Here is a 25,518-nt window from a genome sequence, read left to right on the forward strand (position 1 = left end):
AAAAAAAAGGAATTGGTGATCAAAGAATTAGACAAGACGGACAGATGACCAGTATTCCATCATGCAGCAGGGCTGAGTCCTCCAAGGAACTTTTAAATAGCTTTATTCTCTCCTTTTGCCCTCTTCAGCACAATAACTTTACCTGAAGCAGGAGGCATAGACATGTTTACAACTCTATATTTAAGACCTGTGGTTGAGGTATCTTTTTTACAAAGATTTTGGACTTTGGAATTAATTACTTCACTATTTATAAAAAATGGTTTGCTGCAATCTTTTATCTTGTTTACTGTGTTACATTGTATATCCCATTGTGGTATGTTCCACCCTTTTATGATTATATGAAACCAAATAAAAGCAATATTATACAGTTGACATAAATATAGTAGCTGCACTATTATTACAGAACCTTCCTTCTGCTTCTGACAGGGTTTATTATCAAACCCTACCTCAAAGAATGAGAGACTAGATATTCAAAGTGATGTCCTGGCACAGATTATTTTATACCTCTACAAAATGATTGACCTCAGGTACACTTCCAAGTCTTTCGCCTTCTATGCCTGCTTCCCTGGTTACACCATATGCCCTTTCCTCTTGAAGGCATATCTCAGCCCTGGATCTGATCATATCCTTCTATAGAATCCTGCTTGTTATGTCAAAGCCTCCAAGGAATAGGTCACTAGATGCTACTCAACTACCTCAAACACACCTTCTAATGAAGTGTCTTTCTGAGCTGTGGAAACTGAGCACAGTATAACCTTACTGCTCTCTGGCATCAGGATCATGGACACCCACTAGACTGTATCTAGAAGCTCTTCTATATCTTCCTTGAAGAATCCTGAGGATCCACGAAGAAACTCTCACATCAGTGGCAAAGTGATAGCATCTCCCCATTCACGCAAGCCTTTCTATGGGTGCCTGTAGAGAGGAGCAGTGCTTTCAAGCATCTCGCCTTCATCCCACTGGCTGTCGATGTCATGAGAGCCACATTCTTCTGACCAGAACTACATCGCTATGCGCAGAGAATGATTATGAGTTCCAGACAGGCTAAATCCCTAAACAGCCCTGTCTAAATCCCTAAACATCCCTCCCTAGTGAGAAATGCATGTTTGTACAATTCCCTGTGTACAAACATCCAAACACTGGAACACATAATTGGCAAGACCACCAAGAATTCTAGAAAGCAAAAACCTGTTTCTAAATAGATAAGTGCTTCATGATTTGTGTCTCTATTAGAGGACTGAACTTTCACTCTCCTTTTAACCTATGCAACCTAAGCTCCCCTGCTGCCCTCAAGGCATAGACACAGTGCCACGAAAAATAATTATTATAAGAGCACCCTCAGCCCCAATAGCAAAGATTTGCAGTTTAACAACTGACAAAAGACTGAACAAACTCAAACATGACTCTGTTTGTCCTATGTCACTGTGCTTAAACACAGCTCAACTGTAACCTCTAACCCTTGGACCACTCACTCCTACAGACGTCACTCTGGAAACCCACACATATGCTCATACAATGTTTCTCTATAAGCTAGCACTTTACCACAGGTGAACAACAAATGGGGTTACCTCTTATTCGTTTGCCAGGAAAGGCTTCAGTGCTATAGGTGACTTGTACTTGCTACTATTGAACCCAATACAATATTTATTCTTAAATGGCCACAGAAGAGAGCAGTAGGCTCACTTTCCATTTCAGAGTGAACACCATTTAAACTCATGGTCTGAAGCCTTCAGCGTTGCAGTGTAATGATAACCTTGGGAGTAACCCTAGCATAAATGCTTTTGTACCTATTTCTGGTACATTACAAGCTATGCCTTGTCGAGTAGTGATCAGTTGCTTGTGTTTGGAAAAGCCCTACACTAACTATTCCTAGATCTGAAAATATTGTTGGCCTTGATTCCATGAATTAGGCAAGTGCTGAATCACAACACATTTTGTTTTGGTGCTAATATATGTATTTTTAGAAATAAGGCATTACTGGGTGAAAAACACCATTTACTACAGTATTTTGAAAGCAAACACGTGGGGGTGGTGATGTAAGACCGGGATATTTGGCCATCGTTTCTGTGTTGAATTTTGTTCTGCTGTGGGTATGTTTATTGTTCGTTTTGTGCTGCGTTATTGCATTGTTTTTCTGTTGCATTGTGCTGTGGCTATTGCCTTGCCTTCTGCTGTGCTCTTATTTGACTTTGTATAATATTGTTTAGTGCTTAGTTATTTACTGTAGAAAGTCAACACATGTTGCCACATTTCCAGACAAAAAAACAGCACATCGGTTTACAATCCCAGTGACAAACAACCACTTACCTCTGTCTCTGGGGTTAAATAGCGCTGTCCAATTTCTCAACTAATTAAGACACTAGCCAACCCAAATCCGTGGCAGAGGCGTTTCTTAAGTATCCCCAGAGTACATTTCTGAAATGTATGTTAAATTTTACTAAAGTGGTAAAAATAAATACTGTTTTGCTGTTTTATTGAGCAATTTTGTCTGTAGCTGGTTACTGCCCCGTGGACCACGATTATAGATTAACATAGGCAAGCTAATTATTCCTGTAGGGTTGCACTTTACTACAGCAGTATCACATCTTAATAGCGCAGGCGGCCGTAAAAGACACGCCCAATATAAAACCTTTTTGCTGAAGTTGAAAGTCCTCTTCGTAGAGCTGTGTGAGAGCATCGCAAGGCAAGAGGCAGGAGGCTGCAATCAAGGTGTGTAACACAGTATTTTTTAAAATGTGATTTATCATTGCATCAAAGGCGTAGAATCTACAAACGCGTTTAGTTCATCTAAATGTTTTGCTGAAAGGTTCTAATTTCTAATATGCACTCTTACATTTACAGTAGGGATCTAGAGTACCTTGCATACACTATTCTGCCATGTTAAATTATAAAATTATATATATATATGTGTATATATATATATATATATATATATTCAATTGATATAAACATTTGCATGACTGCAATTTTCTAATATAAATACAAGTTGATACTTTAGCAACCTGATCAGTATTTGTTATCATAATATGTATTTTATGCTGGGTGCACTCAAATAAATCCCAAACTAAAAAAGAGATACGAATATAAACATGGCAATCTGTATTCTTTGAGATTTGAAATGTTTATAGTGATTGATGGATTAACTAATTGATTGTTTGATGTGTTCTTAAATTGCATAAACTGTTGGTATAAAAGTCCACTAGGGCCGGCAATTGGGATCTCCTTAGCAACATTGACATATGTATTTGTACATCCTGCTCAGCTGTTTTGCCGCGTAGTTTAGCAACCTTTCACGCAACCTTTAGATTCTAATGATTGTTGTAAAAATCGCCATGGTATAATGTTTTTTTGCAGGAGGCAAATATCAAAGTAACAGTGGGGTTCTTTAATGTGCGGTGACACAAATATAGCATTTTCATCTGCGAATTCTGTATTTATGAATAGTGAAAAGATGCAGATGGTAATTTAAATACAGTTCTTTATATGTCTGCTGTTACATAGGTTATAATAGGGGCCTTCTTAAGAGTTTGCTAGACAATCAGGGCTTAATTTGAGCCGGTGGTATCCGGTGCTTTGCGCCAGCACTTAATCACCAACTCAGGTGCTTTTTAGGACATCCAGTTAAGGACACATTAATTTACCAGGATGTCAAGTGATTTGCCCAGAATCACAGGATGTTAAGCCGATGCCGAGACTTGAACCTTGTTTCCCAGCTCCGAAGTCGACAGCACGGTCCATTACGCCATATCCAATGCCCGATTTGAGGGTTAGTTGTTTGTTCCGTTTTGACAGGCGCTAAAAGAGGAAATGGGCTGGTGCAATCAGCCTCTTGGCAAGAGCCCCAGCACTTACCTTTTAACAAATTAACCACTGTAGACAATATCATATCAGTATAAATAATGCACTTGTAATGCGGTGAGCGAGTTATCCGCCATGTTTGTGACAGAGTATCCTGTCCCCCAAATTCTTAAAAATGCCCTAAGTTTTACATTTAGAGCCTGCGAACTTCACCTCTTGGCCATAAAACTGAGGCGCAGTAGGGGGTTGGATGTTGCGACCATAACTCTCCGTTTTATGACAGCAGAAATAGGAGTGTGTTGAGAGCCTAAAAAAAGTGGCCTTGGTTTGAAAAACTCACATGATTGAGAGCTAGCACTCGGTATCTCTCAGTGATTGTGCTAGATTGTACCAGCGTTAAGTGGCTTATATTTAAAAGTCAAGTCGGCCATTTTGCACTGTTTCAGGTCACGGTGCAAAGACGTAAATACTGGTCCCTAAATGTACATATCTAGAGGGGAAGACCAGCTTGTATGTGTGAATCAAAAATGGTAAGTCTTGATGGTAAAAATTATGCATCGAGTGTTGCATTGCAGCAGTGGAATAATACTAGTTATGCCCTGGACAAATAGTCTATTGTTGGGAGTGGTACTCACAGCACAATCAGTGTAATGTATATGTCCATATAGTGAGAATGGTATTGAGAGTGGATTAACTCATGCTGCATTGCATGAATGTTTTTACAACATTGAACTTTGGAATTGTTCTGTTGGTGAGAAAATTAAATAGTTTAAGATGATGTGATGAAAAAATTGAACTTCTGTCTTCACTTGGTGGATATACTACCATGATATATGATGTTGTATATGCGGACGCCTTCTGGCTCAATGAAATACAAGATCATACATTACATGTTGCTGATAGAATCACAGTGCTAGGTTTTTTGTTTGTGGGAGGGCTGATGTCAGCAAAAAGTGATTTATGCAGATGAGTATTAAAAGTTCTCTGATATACTTTACCTTTGATTGTAAAAACTTGAAAGATCCCCATTGCTGCTTGCTCTAAAACTATAAAAAAAGTCATAAAGTAAGACATGCTTTATGTTTTGTGCTATCAAACATTATGTTGAAGAGATTTTTTTAATAAAATTATGCATTATACTACATTCTCATAGAAAATGTGGGTGCTTCGGATGTAAATCTCTCAAGTGAGTTTTGACCTCCATCAGAATTCGGCAAATGGCATATGAATAATTTCCCAGCATAATTAGGGAAAATATTACCCCAACTTGTTTTCAAATATTCAAACTAAATGCTGGGAAACACATTGCAGAAACTGAGAATGATTCCAAAACCAATCTTTCTGGTGCCAGATCGTAATAGACCAAACTATTGCCTAACTCCTTTAGAACTGCCCTCCTGATGATATGGGTTCTCACCACCAAACATTTCAAATAGAAGAGATGATAACAATACATGTGAGCAAACAGGGGTGCACTGCAGGAGGATTCATGATTTTGCAATGGACAGTTTTTACACCAAACGCAATAGGCCTCAACACTTAGTTCAACATTCCACTGTGAGGATTGGACCACTGCAAGATAGATCTTCTTTATCCACAAATCACCATACCGGTTGAGGACCACTAGGAATTTGCAGCCTTTGAACTTTATGATGGCATGCTTGGTTGTTTGGGTGGATCTTCTCCCGAAGTCAGCGCAATATCGTTCTGTGAGATTCCTTAAATAATTGAACCTTGGAGTCAGTGTTTTAGCTTGTGGAAATTAATTGGTGCTTGATAGCACATACATAATTGTGTTACTATTAGGATTTTGATTTACAGCCACGAAAACGTTGTTTCTGTATACCTTATGATATTTCTGTATATTTTCTATGCATCCAAGAATCCTATATACTTCTATATATCTGAGAATATTTCTAACTTTACCAAATTAGAAGTCCGATTATTCATGCTTTCAGAAGGGAATTTTTCGGCCTTTAACAGCAATACTGAGCCACTAACATAGGCAGCAATAGGTTTGCTGTATTGACCGACTAACGGATTATGATTGGCTTAAAAGCTTTCAGTGCATGAAATAGTTGTAGGTTATGTTGGAGGAAGCATGTCAGACCAAGCATTGAGAATAATCTCTTTAAGTGGAAAATGTGAGCACGTCATATGGAACATTACTCTTAAATTGCATTTCTTGTTGGGTATTATGTATGTGCACATTGCACTCGGTGGTGAATCTTTTAAACTACAACTCATTCGAAACTATTTACGCTTAACAAATGACACATTGCTTATCTGATCTAAGGTTAGTGCAATCAATCTTGAGGCAGTGAAACTAAACGTTAATAAATGGCTTGATGTCATAAATTTATACAATACTTTCTTGCTTTAGAAAACTCAGTCTGTTGCATCCTGTGAATTAGATAACATTCATTACTTCCATAAAGAGGCATGTGGGACTTTAGGAATATGGATTTCCATGAAATTAGATTGTACTAGTAATCTCTTTCCCTCCCTCTCTCACACACAAACACACAGACACTCATGCACACGCACAACTTAGCTTATCTTAAAAAAGGCAGAAATTCATTGAAAAGGTTAAAGGGATATTATAGATAGGTGCCACAAACAAGTTGTGTGTAACCAGGACAGAGTATTGCCCTTGACGTCCACCAGGTGGCCAGCTCTCTCCCCAACAGACAGCCAACCCCTTGATGTGCAAGTTCTTCTGTAGAGTTCAGTGGGGGTTTGGCTACAGGGCCTGGGCAGAGACTGCCCACTGTGCACAGTTTTCAGCCCTGCACACTCAACCCACATTCTCTTTTCCTTTAAAAAAAAATATATTTTGGGTACCGCAGTACTCCTGGCATACCCGGCACATGGTGTAAACCCCATAGTACTGCAGTACTGTGAAAGCTTGCACTTGGCCGTGGTACCTTGTGGTGGAATCTAGAATAGGGACTCGACATAAGTACTGGGGTACTCACAGGAGGGCTGTGCTAGGTCCAAGAAAGTACTGCGGTATCAGCAGCACTAACAAAATAACTGTAATCTCTGTGGGTGACCCTCTGGGCCCTCTCTGATCCCTTCAGCCCTTATCCCAAAAGTTTTTTTCAGGACACGAGGACCAAGTCCCCAAGTCCTGTAATGCCAGCCACAACAATTTGTTTACAGTTGTGGCAAGAAATCAGATCACTCAATACCCCTGTACCAGCACCATTACCATGGTAATGAAATGGTCAATGGGAGTAAAACGTGCTTCGGCTAATCAGAAGGTAAATTTTTTTACTTTGTAGTTAATGTAGGACTTCTGGGGTACCAACCACTCCGCTGTTCCTAACTTTTTCCAAGCATTAACGCCTTTATTCCCAACCCGATTCTCTCTTTTAATGCTAATGCCTCAAAAACAGCTGAAAGGATTAAGACAAAATCTAAAAGCACACTTTTGGAGTAAAGTTCTAGGGTCCGATTCACAGAATCCTAAACTTACTACTATTTGGTATTCACAGAATGCACTTACTACTTTCGGGATTCACAGAGTAAACTTATTACTTTCGGGATTCACAGAATGAACTTACTACTTTCGGTATTCACAGAATAGATTTAAGACTACTAACTTTACGTCCGCACTTGGGCCGTAAATTCCGGCCCGGTGGCGGAGCTTACAGCTTGGGGGTGGAGCTTACGGTCCGGAGGCGGGGCTTACGGCCCGGAGGCGGAGCTTGCGGCCTAGAGGTGGAGATTTCAGCCATGGCTAAATACCCACCTCTGAGCCGGAAGCCCCGCCTCCAAACCGCAAGCCCAGCCCCGGGCCGGAAGCTCCGCCTCCGGGCCGTAAGCTCCACCCCAAGCCGTAAGCTCCACCTCCGGGCCAGAATTTACGGCCTGAGTGCGGACGTAAAGTTAGTAGTCTTAAATCTATTCTGTGAATACCGAAAGTAGTAAGTTCATTCTGTGAATCCCAAAAGTAGTAAGTTCACTTTGTGAATCCAGAAAGTAGTAAGTGCATTCTGTGAATACCAAATAGTAGTAAGTTTAGGATTTAGTCTTAAGTTCATTCTGTGAATTGGGCCCCTAGTTTTCTGCCAAATTTGGTGTAAATCCATTTAGCAGTATTTTCTGTACTGGTGACCAAAGTTTTCTATGGGAATTTGCATGGGAAATCAATGTTTTGGGAGCCTCTTTTTTCATTTCTCCCGCTTTACTGATAAGTGCAAAGCTTTCTGTGACAGAACCAAGTTGGAATGAATTTTGTTTGCTCTTATTTTGTGCTTATATCCTTTCAACAATATCTTCACTCTAAACATTATCTTTCATGGTTATTTGATAGTAGGTGCAGTAAACTCTTACAGTCACTTTAGTATAGCTGATTCATCTCACCTGATCGCAAAGTACTGATTAAAATGGGTTTTAGTTTCTGATAACCTGCTTTCTGATAACCACTCTGATAAAAAAGTAAGGACTACGCCTTAGACATTCCAGAATTGCACGTTGGTTACATTAAGTGAGCTATAGCCTGGTATTTCTTGTTAGATTTGATGGCCTCTCATAATCTAATATGCATAAATCAATTGCACAAGTACAGCTGATTACATTGAGTCCTTCAGATAGCTTCAGGGTTGTAGATGAAATCTAAATATGTAAATTTGTCCAGATTGCCTATCAAGTGTGTTGCATAATGCTGACAGATGGTGTCATATGCATGTGGTGAGATGGAAATCAGCAAAGTAAACTACTTACATATTTCAACATACATTCAGTTCCTCTCACTTGCTAACCTTCAAACTTAAGTGTTCCAACTACCTCAATAACGAAAAATGGATGTGCGGCGGAATGTGGGTTAATCCCATGTTGACCTCCTCAATTGGCAATGTTGGTTATTCCACAGTTCCATTTCCTCCTTTACCAGCCGTCAGAAGAAAGGTGATGGTAACTGTGAGTTGATTTTGTTAGGTGTTGTCCATTTCTAGTGGCCTTTTCACTCTTGTTGAGGGGCAGCGACTCTACATCCTTTCTGTTGGATTATCCCTAAAATTCCTCCCTCCTACTGCTCATACCCTGCCTGATCTGCTCAGTCTTCATGGACATGAAACAATAGAGCATGTCTAAGATGATAGCAGTTCCTCATGTAAGAGATTAATAGCACGTATTTCTTAGTCTAGAAGGAGGATAATGATCAATGTATTGTTCATAGGGGCAAACAGGGCTTTGGCATCATCTTACCCATAATGCGGGGCTCTGTAGCCGATAAACAAAATGGGGAGAGGTTATTATTAAAGGTGTGGTACCTTCCAGCTGTCATGTGTGAAACCCTTAGCCAGTCCAGGCTTTTTAGGGAACCTCACCTTAAATGTTGGAACTTCTAACCCTACACCTTTATATGTGAAAGTGTATATACATGTCCTGAAATGCAAAGGTTTATTGAATAAAACTAGCTGAGGGTTTTGTAAATTACCCGGGGCCACCTGACAAATTTGGCAAGTGTTGTATTTAATTCCTTCTGCTTTTCATGCTGCCATCCTATCTTTATCTATCCATTTGCTCACTTCCCCATCTGAACACCCATCTGAACAATAAGCCATCCATCCATCCATGCATCTATTCATTAGTCCATCTGGTCACTCCTGTGCCCATCCATCAATACTTTCACCCAAACACCTGTTCTTTACTGAAACCATTTACCCACATGCATTCATTTAATCATATATTCTGAATGTCACCAATCCTAAGTAACTCAATCAAATCCATCAACCCACCAAATCTGTCCACTCATCCATCTCAGACTCACCAATAAATAACAAAATACTATTGAACATGCTAATATCAGAAGTAGTGACCTTGTCAGTGTTAGTAAAGCATATAGAATATTACCTACAATAACAAAGCAGATAGATCTAGAATAGTCGTTTCTGTTGCTAAAACTTGCAAAACTGGAATTACTGATTATCTGCTTTAGAATGGCAATTAAAGTCCCTTAGAAATTAAAACAACGTGTTGGTGATGTTATCAATTATATTCAGTATGGGACATATAAATGGAGTATGCAATCAGAAGGATTTCTGATGCTAATGTATGCTGCAGCTGATACGGTGATATTACTGCTTCTAATGGTTTATAAACAAAAAAAATTAAAAGCATTGCAATCCTTCTAGAGTCTTTTTGAAACATATAACATGAGACATTAGATAACAACTGAAGTCTGTCTATCTACTTCATCTACCACATACTAATGTGAATGAGTAATAATGCATATAATTTAAGGTGAAGTAGATGTTTGTAGTTCATTGTTTGCAAAATGCACAAGGTGGAAACTGTTATCTGAATTTTTTTACATTCTAATATATCCAAATTTAATTCTGTCTCTCAAGGATTAAGAATAGCCATCACTGTTCTCTGCTTTTTTCAGCTTGCTCTGCACCCTATATCACTTGACAATTTTATTTCCTCTTTTAAATTCTCATACTAGCTCTATGACAACCACACTAAAATATTAATGTTACTTCTTTTTATCTCCACTCCATTGAGGCACAAATAACGTGTGTCCTTTCTGCCATGTAACACTCGGTGGCCTTGCATTGAGTGATTCTCAACAAAATCAGAACCAAGGTCGCATCACCTCAATAACCCAGGCAAACAATATTTCTTGAATCTCATTCTAACTAGAATGCTCGCAGAATCCTGTGTAACATAACATGTTTTAGTCTTTTATGATTTGAAAAAGTACTTCTAATTCTTCATCATTCGATCAACAACAGTGCTTCGCAACCCGCCAACCTTCTGAAAAATGAACTCTTTTCATACTCCACACAGTCAAACCTAATCGATATAATAAATATCAGCAAGATCTATTGCTCTTGTAGTTTAACGCTAAGTTTCCCACTGTGCACTTCCCAACTTTTAACAAAATCATTAACTTTGTCAATCCCCCATACTGTTCAAGCTACTTCATAAACAACCTGTGTTGTCCCGACAAAAATATGGCTAATATTTGAAAACTTAAAACCCCTCACTCCCATTTTCAGAACTGTCTATGACCATCTCCGGCCATACTTATTTAGAAATGTCTCCAGCTGTAGCCGAACCCATGTCATCCATTTCAAGAAATTAAATGACTCACTGCATCCATGTCTTGATGAGATCTATCCATACTTCATCACTGGAGGACAATCTTTTGTATTGTGTATTCCAGAATTATTCCCATCTGTTTCTGCTAGCTGTAGAATTATGTGAAACTTTCCCCTGCTAACCAGTACAATAGTGCATGTGCTCTCCCTTTAAAAATGGTTGAATATGCATAACTTTAATTGACATATTTAACTTAACAATAAGCCTCTTGTATATGCTACAAGGGGTGCCCTTGGCCTGTAAGTTAAATGCCACTAGTGGACTGCAGCACCTACTGTGCCATCCACTACAGTGACAGTGCAAACATGTCTTCGAGCCTAGCAATGTAGCCTGTGACTTGAGTTAAAAACTGCAAATCGACCTGTCCACATAAACCACTGTGACAGGTCTAAACCTTAATTTAAAATATTATGAAGTCAATCCTGAGTAAGAGTCTGCCTGTTTTTAAAAGTAGTACATGCTGAGAATTGCTGTTAAACATGTCCTTGCAGTGACTAGCCCCTTAAAGCTATTTGCACTGTAGCAAGGCTGGCTCTTCCATGGAAAAATAATGGAATGCAATATTCTATCTAATAATGCTATCTTTGGCTTGGAAATACCTCAAAATATCAATCAAGAACTCATTGTAATAGTTGTTAAAAGTCCAATTAAATGGTGAAGTTGGATTTTTTATAAATATTATAGAAAAAGTAATTTTGAAAAGTTACCTTTTCTTTGCCTAAAACCTTCAGAGGCTAATTTGTATTAGCTTCCGGTTGAAGGCCTCTGAGTGCTCAAGCTCAGATATTAAAACTGCTTCCAAAGCAGAGAGAAATGCCAGGGTGTGCAGAGATGTTTATGTTCCTCTTGCAGGATGACTATTTGGGAGTTGCCCTGAAACTTTATTTCAATTGGGCCTTCCCTGTCACAGGCAGATGACATCTGAAGAGGTGCCTCCTTTTATGGTTACAGTCAGTCATAAATCTTTTATTCGGTTGCCACAATTTTATAGGAACCATAAACAGTACAGAACAACAGACAATATACATTAAAAAAGGGAATCACAAGTATAAAAAAATGGTGAGGCTGATAATAAAGTGCAAGTGCATTAAAAACCAATTAATCCAGATTACGACAATATTTTACACACATTTTAAGAAAACATGCTACACTTTTAGCGACAAAGACAGAGTCCAAATTTTGCAGCGCAAGAAGAGCGGGACGGCAAGTTCTCAGGCCCATGAATGAAAGTAAGGGGACAATCCAATGCTTACAAGGAGATTCATAGAACCTACAGAAAAAAATAACATGAAGTGTGGATTGTTCTGATGAATCATCACATGGGCATTTAACAATAGATTTGGACCAATCCTGCTTTTTCGGGAAAGAGATCATACGGAAAAAAGAATTAAAACGAAACCTAGTAAGGAGAAGTTTTTCAAAGGAATTCAGATAAAATTTCAAATAAGGTTGAATACCTGGAGTAGATTGTAAGGTTAGAATTTGAAGGTTAGTTGGCTTGCTGATTTCTTGGATCAAACGCAACTCCCTTAGATGTGAAAGACATATAGTTTTCAAATGTTTCCTAGTGATATTTAACAGGGAAGATGGATCATCGAAATACAGGTTCAAATCCAAATCCCTTAAAAAATTCTTCACATAGACAAGCCAGGGGATTTTAGTCCAATATACCAAGCCCAAACAATCCACAATAAGGGAGCGGGTCAAATGGCACTGCTCCGTGGTCCAGACCCGGTGCCATAAGAGAATGGGCTGAATTTTGATGTTATCCATAATATAATCCATACCCAGCTCAATATGGGTGCCGTAAGATGGAGCACTTTTAGGAAGTGCCAACACATACTTGATGAAACCATTTTCAACAACCTGGAGTGCGTTTACAGCAGCATAACCCCATACGCCAGCACCATAGACTGCCACGCTATGGCATTTGGCGTAATAGATTTTCAAATGTTCTTCCGGGATGGCTTGCCAAGCTTCCTCGAGAAAGCAATCAAAGCAGTAGTAGCTCGTAAAAACAATAATTTTCTACTGCAAATAGACTGCCTCCAGGATAATTTACTGTCAATTAAGATACCCAGATATGGGTAAGTGTTGGTACAATCCAGCTTTGCTTTGGCAATTACAATCGGTTTAGGCTTCTTCAACCGCTTGCCCAGGTGCATAACAAATGTATTTTTAATATTAACCAGGAGGTCCAAGGATGACATAAACTTACAATAGTTATTAAGAAGTGACTGCAACTGGTTAGGGGTCCTAGCCATTAACACAGCGTCATCTGCATATAATAATGCAGGAATTGGGCGATGACCAATTGTTGGGAGGTCCTGGCTCCCTTCCAGCATTGCCGACTCTAGGCCGTTTGTGTAAAGGTTAAAAAGGAAGGGAGCCAGCACACAGCCCTGCCTAACCCCCCTAGTGACGGCAAATGATGTTGTAAGCTCGCCATGGACCCCATATCTCACCCTCGCCGTGGCGTCCGAGTACAGTTCACGGAGAAATGTAATCAGAGGCTGGTCAACACCCAAATCTATTAAAATAGACCACAATTTTGAGTGGGACACGCAGTCGAATGCTGCAGAAAGATCTACATAAACTAAATGCAGATTACCGTTTTTTGCCCCACGTATTTTCCTATAAATAGGGAAAGATTTAACGTCTGCTCTACAGTGCCCAGGCCCTCCCGAAACCCGTATTGCAGGTCGGTCATGATATTATTTGTCTCGGCCCAGTCGTGTAAACGCTCGAGAACCAGCCGACCTGCCACTTTGCCAAGGGAATCAAGGAGGGATATGGGCCTATAGCAGGCAGGATCATTACGATCACCCTTTTTGTAGAGGGGAAGTAACGTGGACATTGACCATGAGTCGATTAGCCCAAATGTCATAACAGCCTCAAAAACCCGGGTCAAAATCGGTGACTAAAGCTCCTGGTAGTGGATAAAAATGTCCAACGGTACCCCGTCCGGGCCGGGGGCTTTGCCAGGTTTTGAGTCTGACAAGGCAGCATTGACTTCATTGTGGTCAAAAACCAGTTGGATAGTGAATACTTTAAGTGCAGGAAGAGCAGCCACCTTAGCCTGCCCACTATCAGTTGGTATTAAAGTTCCCCCTTAGAACATTTTTGAAAAGTGCGTGACCCAATTCTCGGCAGGAACTGCTACTTCTATACTTGGTGCAGAGATGGATTCTGAGAGAAAAGGAGATTTATTTACACGCCAAAATGCAGAGCTATCTTTGGCGCGACAGCTTTCATGGAGTTGTTCCCATAGGTCCTGTTTTATTTCGCGCCTACTATTTTTTATGGCCAAGTTATATTCTTTTCTTAATTTTCTCACCAAAAGTACATCCCTTTTTGGGTTATGTAGGGCCTCTTTCAGTGACGAAAGAGCCCTACGACATTGGGGGTTAAACCAGCCGTTCTTATGGGAGGGATTAAGTTTTTGCTTACAAAATAATTCTTCTCTAATTTTGATAATCTCTGCAAAGCTGGTCAAAACTGAGTCCAGGGGGGACTGTAAATCTAAGCAATTTTCCAACTGGGGGAGGCCTTTTTTGATTATCTTTGATGACAGATCATTAGGGTCAACTCTTGACCATTTAACCATATAACCGTTCTCCTTAACTAAAGTCAGGGCCTCTTGGTTAAGTAAACTGGCTATCCTAGGTTGGCGAAAAGAGTCTGGGATAGTGACAGTAAAACTGATCGAATAATGATCACTACAAATATCAGTGCCTGTCACAAAATTTGACAAGTGAGGTTGCGAATTGTTGGTACTTAAGATAAAATCAATAACACTTACAATCCTCTCCCGTGAAACGTGGGAGAAAATTCCACAAGGGGGGCTACTAACTCGTTAACATAGCCCAAATCTAGCGAAAATAAAAGTTCATTAAGACTATTCCCTGGAATGGAATGGGTAAAATGGGTTATATGACTCCACTTTCGTCTATAATACCACACTTAGTTGAATCATAGTTTGCACACAAGGGAATATTAAAATCGCCACCCCAAATCAGGTTAAAATAAGTTTTTCCCTGTTGTTCCAATAAGAAATGTGACAATTCTTTTATGACATTAAGGAAATCAGATGAAGACAAATTATTATAAAATTTAACCAAAAAATATGTAGGCCCATTGGACACAATAAGTTTTAAGATTTGGTAATTCTCAGCTAGTATCATTGCTGAAATATCCTTTAACGGAAGATCGTTAGATAAATATGTGATTAAACCTCCTTTAGGTCTACCAGAGATGGAGGGACAGGCGCTAGAATAAAACGTTTTGTATCCCTGAATATGTATGGGAGAGGTCAGCCAGGTTTCCTGAAGACAGACTGCAGAATGTTGACAAATTATTTCTGTCCAGGAAACCAAGTCGACTTTTGTACGTAACCCTGTTATATTCCAATAAATAATGTTTAATGATAGCTCATGGGGTAGTGTAATGGTAGAAGGGGAGGAAGGTACAAGAGCTTCCGTTACGGACAGAGAATCAATAATAGGGAAATTATTGGAGGAAGAATCTCCTCCAGTTCAAAATAATCTGCATCGGGCACTGTAGCGGGGGACATAATAAAGGGTTTAAGTATATGAGCTACCTTGTTTGGAACCTCTAGGTACACACCACTGTTATTAATAGGGCTTAGGAGGACCTCCTGAGTTGTTTTGAGCTTCGGGGACAATATATCCTCATCCTGAAGTCAGTCCACCCCCTCTAAACTCGATAGAGCTGCAAAGCGGTTAGCGGTAATGATGTTAAACGATGGAGCAAGATTATTCAACGGGTTCATAGGGTTATAGTTGTCTACGAGGGGTCTCGGATAGAAGTAACTTAAGGTTTTAGTGGATATACTCCCTCGTAGCTGCCACTATACCAATCTCTGATAAAAGAGGTAGCCCTATGATCTTTAAAATTTATGATTATAATGTCTCCTTGGATGTCCTTAGGTCTTTGACCCAGCCAGGATAACCTCCTCACATTTAAAATTTTACCATCAATGCTTGCTGGTAGGGGCCTATTTATGCTTAACCAGTGCATGACCTTGTTTTTTAGGGCCAGATAACTTTCAAGTTGGCCTGGCTTCCGCTCCAGAACCCCTGTTAGCACTATTACATAGGGTTCTTCTTCTGGCGGAAGACTTACATGCAATGCCTTCCCTCTTGAGTTTCCATGCACATTAGGCCGTCCCCCAAGTGGATTATCCAGCTTCTGGTCAGGAATATTACTTTGATCTCGCGTCTTAGGATCTCTTTGCTTGGGGTTAATGACGGTAGGGTTAAGTGGAGGGTTAATGGGAGATTTTAGATGAGGTGCTTTCGTCAACAGAGGTTTTACCTTAGATGGACTTTTGGTTGGAATAGATTTTTCACTAGGGAGGGGGGCTCTTCAGGGGAAGACTGCTGGTGGTCAATTCACTAAGAAGCTTCATATTAGAAATAGAAGCAGCTTGAACTTCCCTGAGATTGTCTGCTATTAATTTAACGCGTTCTAGGAGAGGGAGCAGTAGAGATCTCATTAAGTGCTCTATTTTGCCCATGAGATCATCATAGGAAGATAAATGCTGCGTATGATCAACAGTTGGCTTTTGACAATTATCTGTAGGGGGAGGTAAAGTTATAGAGGTTTTGTAATTTTTTTGCTTTGGAACCTTTTTGTACTGTTCGTCCGCGCTTCCTTTTGATTGACAATGTGGGCGCGGCCTTCATGTTAGTAATAGATTTTACTTGTGTAGGGGGCTGTTCTTCAAAAGAACTGTCCAAGGGGGAATCCGTTGCAATATGATTAACAATGTAATTTGGCACCAAACTTGGGGGAGAATCAGGAAGTTCTTGTAAGAGATGCGGAATACCCGGATCGGTGGTTGTAGCAGGGGCGAGAAGAAGCTCAGGGGTAGCAGGTACTGAGGTTAGTTTCTCTGTAAGTCCAGGAGAAGTTCGATTGTGTTGCCATTCAGATGAAATACGCCTTTCTGCCTGGGCTATTTCGCACTCCACTGCGGAAACAGCCCTGGTGATATAATTATCTAGGGTCCCCTTGAAAGAGTTAGAACTCCCCACCCCTGTTGATTTACCGGTCATGCTTGGTTTCATTGATAATAAGGAACACAACACATACAAAGCATACAGGTCTTCCGGGGGGCAACAACGTCCACAGCAAAACTTGAATAAGAGTAGAATTAGAAAATGTCCCGATAGCAGTTCTTACTTTACGGTATATGTGGTGAATAATGGAGGGTTTAAGTAGGGCGGCCCAGCCCAGCCTCCTCTGGCCTCCTCTGGCCTAAGAGGGCCTGCCCTCTGCCCAGGCTTAGCCCAGCGTGCCCGCGCGCGTGAACCCGTGCCGCGGGTGTGGACGCAAAATGATAGCGCCTCCGGGCGCCAAGGGTGACGTAATCGGCTCCGCAGCAGTGCCCCCTGGGAAGGCTAGTCCTCCGCTCGGCGGCCGCTAGGACCAACAGTGCGGCGGCGGGAGGACTAGCTCCGAAGCAGGAGCAGGTGGGTCAGCGAAATCAGCAGGGCAAGTCCAGCCACAGGTAGGGTCGAAATTCATATGCAGAACACCCCGCTCTGCCGGTGAGGACGCAAAATTATAGCGCCTCCGGGCGCCAAGGGTGACATAATCGGCTCCGCCGCAGTGCCCCCTGGGAAGGCTAGTCTGCTGCTCCGCGGCCGCTAGGACCAACAGTGCGGCGGCGGGAGGACTAGCGCTGGAGCAGGAGCAGGTGGGTCAGCGAAATCAGCAGGGCAAGTCCAGCCACAGGTAGGGTCAAAATTCATATGCAGAACAACAGTCAAGATGGCACCAATCCCAGTGGCGAGAGAGCTGCCCCTGAACTGGTTTGGAGTGACCACAGAGGAGAGGCTGCTCATTTTGCTAACCATACCTCAGGGGTGGGTACACAGGCTCTGCTCTTTCCCCTGGCCACAACTCTGGGTAGGCACACAAGCTCTGGCTAGACTTCTCCTGAATCCCTTGGTAACCTTGGAAATTCTTCCACTCCAAGCTTTCCTTCTAGACATCAATGGCTTCACCAGGACTGCATCTAATAGCTTACTGATGACGTGAGCCCTCTTCAGCTGCAGACTGGTTCTTTGCTCTACTTAAGACTTTGATCTTCAAGTTTTAACCCCTTCCATGCTGCCGTTGGCCGTCGCGAGCACTACCTCGCTGGTGCTGCGAACGTCCAACGGCCGACGCGGCCCGCCAACTTATTAAAACCGCTGCACTGCCGCAAAATAATGGCCGCGGTTAAGGTGTTAAATACTAATGTAAATCCTCCAACTGGGTTGAACCTGACCATTGTATGCGACCTGATCTCCATTGTGGTCAGCCTTAAATTATGTCTAGGTCCCAATTTAGAGTGACCAGCTGAATGTGGTTGGTGCTTAAGCTTTTTGGCAATATTGTCATTTACAATTTTAAAATACATTTATCCATTTCCCCTTCTTGAATTGTTACCATTTGGGTCATTTTATTCATTAAAATGTCTCTAATTTTCTAATTTGATTTGAGATTTTTCTAGTGCATTGTTTTTACTTTTTTCTGATTTGGTATTTAAAAAATGCATTACACATTGCCTCTAGTTAAGCCTGTCTGCTCTGTCCCATAGCTAACAAGGGGTTGAGTGTTAGACCGGGCTTTTACAGCTGGTTTATCCCTAGATTCTTGCTCTTTGGCCTTCTGTTACTGACCTGTTTACCACTGCTGATCAGTACTAAATGCATATGCTCTCCCTGTAAATTGTATTACTGAATTGGTGTTTCCATAACTGGCTGATTTGATTTACTAATCAGTCCCTATTAGAGTGCACTGTGTGAGCCCAGGGCCTGTAAATCAAATGCTGCTAGTGAGCCTGCAGCACTGATTGTGCCACCCACATAAGCAGCCTGTAAATGTAAGTCAGGTCTGCTATTTGCAGAGCCAGTCTAGTACTGCTATGTCGACTTGGCAAGTGCACCCACTTGCCAGGCTTTCACCTTCCCTTTTCTTACATGTTAGTCACCCCTAAGGTAGGGCCAAGGTACCCCTGTGGGCAGTGTATGTGAAAGGTAGGACATGCCCTGATGTGTTTGGCATGTCCTGATAGTGTAATACTTCCAATTTCATTTTTCACTATTGTAAGGCTATCTGTTCCCATAGGATTGAATGGGGAGTTTGCTTATAACATCTTATAAGCATATCTGCCAATTTGAACCAGATAGGAAAATTAAGTTTAGTATGCATGCACTCAGAATATTAAATTGCATCCTTTAGGCCCTAAACACAGAATGTAAAAATCACACTCCCTAAAGTTTGGGGGGGGGGGGGTGATTTTTACATTCAGTGTTTGAAAATACCACTTTTAGAAAGTAGGTATTTTCTTGCTTAGCCAATCAGTGTGCCTTTGTTAGGATGTGTTTTGACTGTCTGGCTTTGGAGAGACAGGGGCTGTGGATATGCAGTGGCTCCAGAGAGTACGGATGAGTCAGCACTAGGCTGAAAAGGTCTGGTCTACATTTGGAGAGGTAGGAGGAGTAGCACCTTCACATGAATGGGCCTATGCCTGCCTTCCACAATGATGGCTCCGCCCCCTGTTGTCTGTCTGGAGGCAGGGCTCACACTGACAATGGAGGTTGTTGTGCACTTGCAAAGTGCCCCCCCCAGAACTGGTTTGGACTGGGTTCAGAGCCCTGGGCCAGGAGAGAACAAAGAGATTTATTGTACAAAAAGAGGGGCCCTTTTAAATCACTTCTGGGAATCAATAGGAACCTTTGCCAAGGAGAAGAGCCGGAGAAGCTGAGAAGGAATACTGCCCTTGTGCTGGTTGCTGTCGGGTTGGCCTACAATGGCTACTTTCTTCCAAGGAAAGGGAAAAGGACTTTGCTGTTTGCTGTGTCCCCTGCTTAAGGAAGATCTCTAAGGACTTGAAACTGAACTTGCCTCCCATTCTGAAACCTCAGGGACAGAAAGACTTCACCACCAGCTCCCCTAAATTTCCTTGTTTGGAGTTCTGACATGCTAAGCGGTGCATGCTGTTGTTTTGGATCTCTGGAGTCTGTTTGCCGCTGGGAGCCGGAAAAGTAACACAACTTCGAGAAGCGTGACAATTCCACACCTGTTTCCGATGCATCGATGAAGAAATCGCTGCACGCTGCATGGAGTGCACCAATCTCAGAGTTCACTGCACCAATTCTGATGCAAGGCCAGCTCTGCGGCTGCAAGAACCCACGCATCATCCCAGATCGTCGCATCGCGGCATCACATCGGTCGCATCGTTGGGGGATGCAGAAAGAAACTGAGGCATCACCTCCCCACACAGTAAGAAACCAACACATCACTTCCTCTCTGGTAAAGAAATAACGCATCACCTCCCCTGTGCAGCAGTAAGGTAAAGTCACATCACTTTCCCTGGAGCAAGGAACCAACGCATCACCTTCCCTGAATGTAAGGAATCGAAGCATGACCTTCCCTGTAACCCTTTTAGTTTGTGTGTGCGAAGCATCCAATGTACTTTGTGTGAAAAGTATTGCATCTCACATGTTCTTGGAACTGAACTGTTTCTACATATTAAGAATCATATTTTTAATGCTGTATTGTGGATTTTTGTCTTCTGGTTTTGTTTGGTTTAGATACAGTTTACATATTTTTTAAACTGGTGTGGTGTCCATTTGTATTGTTTTTACTGTATTACTGTATATGTTCTCAAATGCTTTACACACTGCCTCCAAAATAAGCCTCTCTGCTTGTGCCAAGCTACCAAGGGGGTGAGCAGGGGTTCTTTTAGAGGTGTATCTCCTTACCCTGACTGGAAGCAAGGGTCCCTATTTGGACAAATAGGGACCTACCTCTGCCAACTAGAGACCCCCATTTCTAATTTAGTGAGTTTTAGGGATCACCCTGACAAGGATGGTGTTTGTTTCTTGTATGTGTGTACTTACCCTCCTCTTTTATCAACCCAGTTTCTTACAATCACTTATACGTTGTGCTTCCCTAGAATGAAACACACAACCAATGGACCATAAGACTATCACCTAATTTAACAACTTTAGAGCATTGCCCAAAAACTACCAGCTTCAATGTGAATGTGGTTTTGATCTATCATTTTCCCCTGAACATATACTTGATACTTGGTCACAGCCACACTGTAGCTTTTGAGTGAATGATATAAATGAATATTTTCAGGTAAAAATTTAATCCAAAAAAAAAAAATACAAATGCACTGAGGGCACAGTTTGTTTCGCGGGATTCCTCCCAATCAAAAATAAACCTGAAATTATCAGTTTTTTTCAGTGTGTCTGTGACCAAACTATAACCTCACACTCAGATTTGCTCTGTTTGTATTTCCCTTGATGCACCTCTCAGATCTCTTTTACACTGTCTCTATCCACCCATTTGCTATACATGGTCCTTCTCTCTGCAGTTCCATGGGTTTCTAAACAAAGAGTTTGCTTTATTTAATTTTTAATTGCTCCATTTGCTTTCATGTTTGGAAAAATTGCAAAGAACAATGAGTAAAAAGCTGATATTCATAAATGAATCATAGAAAATATCTTTGCCATTTAGACACACCAAACCCAATTCGTAAAGCTTGTACCTTTGCTTACTTTAAATCTTGTTGCATGGTTGTTAGCTTGTAATTGTCCCAACAGTACTAAACACTAGTAACAATATTACTCAATTGCTACAAAATGTACTTTTTATTCTAAAGGTGTAGAACCAATATTTGTCTGACAATGTTCAATGTTCCGTCCATCTTTTTTGTGTTGCATTTTCACCCTAAGTGGGAAGGGTATGCCCAGACGTGGGTCCCGTGCTCGCTACACCACTGGTTTCAAGCTAGCCTGGCTGATAAAGGTTGTTGCCCAGAAAACGGTCCCAGGATGCTTGTTTTCCAGTCCAGGGAGGATATGGCCTGAAAGCTCGGGCTGGACTGTTCCCATGGGGCACAGGGTCAAGGCTGATTTGCACATTGCTGGGTCCAAACTGGAATGGCTTGGCGAGCAAAATAACAAAGGATTAAACCCAGATCTGTGACTGGGGTGAATGTTTGACCATGTTCAACATTCTGTCCATCATCTTTTTGTAAACCAATGTTTCCACAGACCCCCTTCCTTACCCTTTTTTAATGATACCAGGAACACCAATAATAAAGGGATACCTAGGTGATGCAAGGTACTTTAATAGACCCTGGTTTGATATTATCCAAAATCTAGAATATGTCCGAGCCTATCCTGGTCCTTTGGTACCAGGAGGAGATCCATTAATGAAGCATGACATCAATAGGGTGTGTAAGGATATAACAAACTAACAAAAGAAGATTGTGTAATTCTGAAAACCAACCTTAGGATACCCAGTTGTGATATTTGCTTAGGACCGGAGGATATACCCTACGCCTACCTCTCTTCCCCATATAGCATTCAAGCGAATTTTTGATCTCCTTTGCTACATTTTTATGATACTACCAATTAATTTAATGCTCTGCGGTGTAGCTGGTGCTCAAATTGATTCAATTCCGTGTTATTGCTTGATTAATTAAAAACATTGCAATACATATGTGTAGTGTGGTGCATAAAACATTCCAATCATTCCAATCATTTCCTTTTATAAATTACATTGCATATTAGCACACTCTATATTTAATGAAAATAAAATGTCTGCATTAAAACCATGTACAGTTTAAATAGGTCAAAGTAGAAAAATACCTTCCTTACATGGTCATCTTTCCCCGGGACCCAATGTTCTTTACTGCCCCGTAGGTTTAAGTGAGGTAAACACTATATACATTTAAAGGAGATCAGAAGAGAACAAAAAACCTTCCATGCAAGGCCGGCTGACCCCTGGCTCCTACGTTCTTTTAATTACTCTGTGCAGACTGGGGTTACTGGCTGCAAAGTGTAAAAGTTTCAGTCAACTAACAGTTAAATTGCATATAGTTTTAGAGTAGCTAAAATGTAAGTATTCTTGCTGGCTCTGACATGTGGAGCGTTGGGGTTCCCTGAGTCGCCCACAACCAAAGAAGTCCTCATACCTCATTAATGAAATGTTGGAGCTTTAAGTCACTTCATACTGCCCAATACAAGCTAACAATTAAAGTGCATGCAATTTTAGAAGGCTAAAGTTCAGATGCTCTTACCCCTTTCAATTGGCTCTTGAGGCAGGCTGTGACATTGCTCCCAGCAACTGATTGATCATTTTGCATTGTAATTATTGAATTGCTTTCTCATGACCCCAGACCATGTGGCCGCTAAAGAAAATCACAAACATAAATACATAAATAAAAATGATAAGAAAATTCAGTTTATTCATGTTGCTGTTCACATGCATACTGCCAATCAGTGTACAAGCTACAACACTCTAGTGTTGATGAATACACTAGTCAAAGATGACTAAGTATTTTACCGAGCTCCCAAGTGATCCTGATCCTGGATGACGGCAGATAGATCAATGTGTGAGTTTAAACCCAGTAAAAAAGCCACAAGACCTTCTGTTAAGATCCTGATGTCAGAGGTAACATTATGCCCAATGCCACATGAGAATTGTAATAGTGAAGACAGATATTGCATGCGCAGCATACAAATAAATAAAAAACTATTTTATCGAACTATATGGTTAAAGTGAGGGTAGAGTACCATGACTCCTTGAACACACTTTCACACTTGTTTTCTATATTCACAAAACAGATGTAATATTACACCAGTAAAGCAACACGAGGACCACTTGTTGTCTGTCTTTCTATAGCCCTGGCCCCTTGATGTATCCCTGTAAAAAAAAACTGTTGTCCAGAGATTTCGATTTTTGTTTTTGTATCCTTATTAGGGAAGTAATTTATCTTGGGTAGACATTGGTAACCCGGGCCAAATTTTTCTAGGCAACATTTTTAAAAACTGCAGATGTACTGCAGCGATGATGTAATATTTCAGGAACCTTGAGACCTACATACTTCATTGTGGTGACAAAAAAAGGTTTTGGGGGTCATGTACTCCTCAGAGCAAAATGTTGGCTCTATAATGATGGGTTTTTAGCCATCATATTGGAAATGTACATAAATATTATTTTTGTTTTGGATTTTCTGTTGATTCAAGTTTGTAAACCTGAGCGAAGCAGGTGGTAGCAGAGGATCTTTACCTCCTGACAGATTGTTGCTAACTGCAAAATCTGGGGACTCCTTCAACAAGGAAAAATGTATCATACTCCAAACTAATCCAAAACAAAAGCTAACATAAACTGCAGCAGGACAGAAGAGAGTTCAAGAAACTGAAGAAATACAGCAAGAGGAAGTTCACAAAGATTGAAAATGGGTGGAGAGGATCATATATTTTATCATTGTAAGAACAAGTGCTATACGTCATGTACAATGGAAAACGCCTGGAAAAATGTAGTCAAATAATAGCAGAAACCAGTGAATCGCAACAAGAATCATAGTCTTCTGATAATGCGATGACAACCAAACCCAATTCCCATCCACTTAGAAGATCAATGTTTCCCCTCGTCCACCTCCATCAACTGATGAGAAAGCAGAGCATCTTCAATGTGTTATCTGTGCTTTATCCAGAACAAGGGCCAAAGGGATTGATGAATGAACAAAGTACAGAGTATGTGCGTCTCAAAGGGCCAACATGTTTTTATCTGCAGCTAGTTTCTTCCAAGATTAAGTTTTCAGCCTTTTTTTGTATCACTTTTCTGTATCACTTTTCTGTATGATTTTGCCTTTGTGGTACATACACACTCTAATGTTGAGAGGTGTTGGTTGAGTAACCTGACTGTTGACTGGTATCTTTCCCACTGTGGAATTTTTGAATTTTTAAATATCTAGGCACAGGGGATGGTCAGAGTTCATGAAGAGGACTACTGAGCCTGGGAAAAGATAAACATATCGCCCCACAAGCAATCCTACGTATATATAAATTGATGAGAGTGCCTAAACACGCCAGGTCTTTGCTGTTGGATCATATATTGGTGGGAGGGTGGCCTGGCATATAGACTCCCTCTATAGCTCCTTATTGGATTACAGTCTATATAGGGCCAGCTTCCTTCAATAGTGGTTCAGCTGAGGGATATAAGACATTGTATTTGCTGTATTTTGAATACACCAAAGAATCAACAATTAACTTTAATTGCCAAAAATATGTATTAATTTTTTTAGAATAGTCCAGCCCGAACTGCCAAGGCTGGACTGTTCCCATGAGGCACAGGGTCAAGACTGATTTGCATATGGCCAGGTCTAAACTGGGGTGGCATGGTGAGCAAAAGAATGATGGATTTAAGCCAGATCTCTTGACTGGGGGTGAATGTTTTGATTTGTTCTGCATTCCGTCCATCAATTGTGTGTCTTTTGCTATCAGTAGACCTCAGGCAGGCAACAGGTAACAGATTTAAGTACCAACACTCAATCGCTGTCAGGCTCAGCGTTTCTGCGTCTGAGCAACCCTCGGACATGGAAATGCTCCAAGCAGGAAAATTCAAATTGCATGCCTACCGAATTCTGCTCACCAGCTGGATACTATTCCACCCCTTGCTCAGTGAAGATACTTATGTTGGAACTTGAGCCTGATGTGCAAAACACAGGTTGCAAATTGCAACTAGAATTCCTGCTGACCTTTGTATTAATAGGTTGGTTTATAA

The 25,518-nt window shown here is 41.0% G+C and overlaps 1 protein-coding gene across 1 annotated transcript in view; it reads left to right on the forward strand.

Moving 5' to 3' along the window:
* Positions 1 to 2,560: 2,560 nt before the first annotated feature.
* Positions 2,561 to 25,518, forward strand: part of LOC147683948 (maltase-glucoamylase-like) — a 588,456-nt gene continuing 565,498 nt past the window's right edge. The window contains exon 1 of the mRNA XM_086944339.1: positions 2,561 to 2,709. The gene's annotated coding sequence lies outside the window, so the exon portion shown is untranslated. The remainder of the gene's footprint in view (positions 2,710 to 25,518) is intronic.

The sequence above is a fragment of the Lissotriton vulgaris genome, chromosome 11 (assembly GCF_964263255.1).
Source record: "Lissotriton vulgaris chromosome 11, aLisVul1.2, whole genome shotgun sequence".
NCBI lineage: Eukaryota > Metazoa > Chordata > Amphibia > Caudata > Salamandridae > Lissotriton > Lissotriton vulgaris.